At 52.8% G+C, this 2086-nt stretch overlaps 1 long non-coding RNA gene across 1 annotated transcript in view; it reads left to right on the plus strand.

The window, feature by feature from the left end:
- The first annotated feature begins 1814 nt into the window (after positions 1–1814).
- Positions 1815–2086, plus strand: part of LOC115271537 — an 893-nt gene continuing 621 nt past the window's right edge. Inside the window, exon 1 of the long non-coding RNA XR_003899998.1 lies at positions 1815–1976. This is a non-coding gene — a long non-coding RNA (uncharacterized LOC115271537). The remainder of the gene's footprint in view (positions 1977–2086) is intronic.

A 2086-nucleotide genomic window follows, 5' to 3' on the forward strand; every position in this document is an offset into this window, starting at 1 on the left:
GGTGTGCCATTAATGTTGGTTTGGAATCTTGATGGTTCCCATTAACCAGGACAATTGACTGTAGATGGCTGTGTTTTTACTGGACAGAAAGGGTCTTGTTTACTATGGTGGAAATGTGAAGTAAATCCACTGACGTTCGCCTCCTTGTTCCAGATTCTGGGAGCAGAATCTAATCCAGCGTTTCTCAAATGCGGCCGCATGTGGCTACCAGGCGCTTTTCTTGTGGCCACAGCCTCCTGGGCTGTGATTGGGTGTGTGTGTGTGTGTGTGTGTTGACACCTCGATCCCTGCTGCCTCCCCCTGGTCCCCCTGCTTCCTTACCCACCTCCCCATCCAGGGCTTCATTTGTCCCCGAGCACGCCAGGGCTGAGTAAGTCTGCTGTGAAAAGTGATATTAAACAAATATACAAATATCACTTTTCACAGGAGCAGACTTACTAACTAGCAATCTAAAAAAATAATAATAATCAAACATGCAAAGCACCTTATTTTTGTTTCTATTCTGTTTAGGTCCAGTAAAGAATAGAGTACATTATGCATCATGCGTCTGATGAAGTGAGGATTCACCCACGAAAGCTAATGCTCCAATACGTCTGTTAGTCTATAAGGTGCCACAGGACTCTCTGTCGCTTTTTACAGATCCAGACTAACACGGCTACCCCTCTGATACCTGTACATTATTATTATTATTGAGTCTGCAAAAAAAAAAAAAAAAACCCTACACAAATAAATGACAATGATATAGACATGTATATATGTGCATATTTATTTGTTTTTCCTAAAGTTAATTAAGTATTTTAGGAAAAATTCTCAGAGCGGCCACCAAAAAGTATGTTGTGAGACCCCCATAACCCATGAAACGGAGAGAGAGACACTTTGTTCTACAGAGATAGACCTTTTAAGGATTTGGACTGGCTCTAACTCCTAGCCATGGGACAGACGCAGGATGCAGAGAAAAATTAACATTACAGAGGGATGGATAAATGAAGAGAGACATCCCAGCTGGCCTTGGCCTGCCATCGCCTGAGGGAAGCTATCGCATGGCCCTGTTGTTTGTACAGCACCAAACACATGGTCATAAACATTATACTATTTTTTAAAATAAATTAAAAGGGGAGAAACTGTATTTCCCGTGGATGACAGGGAAGGGAGCCCCGAACAGGCAAAGGTAGAACAGCTGCAGTGAGGCCCTGTGCAGGCGAGGGAATCCTACGGAAACGGAGCAGTAATTCTGTGATGCATCAGAAACACACGTGAAAAGTGCCAGTTGGCTTTATGGCAGCTTTTGCGTCCGTGCAAAATATTTCCCTGACTCCAGGGCCCCTTGGCACCTCAGTCTCTCGCTGCAGCCGGAGAAGAGCGGCTGTGGGCCGGCGTTAAGGTTGCCAGTTTTGGTTGGAGGTGGACTCCCACGACATCCTCTTTCACGAAAGAGGAATCGTTCAGTCCTGGAGGGCTGGCCACCCTTGCAGGTGTGGGGGCTGCGGCGGCGGTGGGTGGGGGGTGCTGCTGGGATGGACCCAAGCCAGGACCCCAAAGCCACCCACCCATGCTCTATTTTGGAGACCACAGCAGGTGGCTCTTCACCCCAAAATTTTGAACCCCCTCTGCCCCTCCTCCTCCTGGGGATCCCCCCCAGTGCCTCCCCCTTTCTGCCCCCCGCCCCGGAGCCTGCCCCCTGCCCCCCTCTGCCCACTGTTTTACCCCCTCGGGACACGCTCTGGCCCCTGCACAACCCTCCCCCCCCCGGGGAATTGCAGGGAGCTGATGGGGGGGGGGATCAGCTGCTGTTACTGAGGCTGCTCCGTGGCAGCTGATGGGGCGGAGAGAAGCTGTTTTCTCCACGGTCATCGCCCCTGCGAGCATCCAGCCCAGCCCGGCCCCGCCCCGCAGCACCCGGCCGGGAGGGGAGCGGGGACCCCACTGCACCCCCCGGGCCTGGGGGGGGAACCCCAGGAGCTGCCGGAGGAGCAGAGGTGAGGCTGGGGGGAGGGGCAGATTTGGTGGGGAGCTGGGGGAGGGGCAGATGTGGCAGGGGATTGGTGGGGGGTTGGGGAGGGCCAGATGGGGGGGATTGGTGGGGGGG

This window comes from Terrapene carolina, unplaced genomic scaffold, assembly GCF_002925995.2.
Source record: "Terrapene carolina triunguis isolate 2854851 unplaced genomic scaffold, T_m_triunguis-2.0 Scaffold35473, whole genome shotgun sequence".
Lineage (NCBI taxonomy): Eukaryota > Metazoa > Chordata > Testudines > Emydidae > Terrapene > Terrapene triunguis.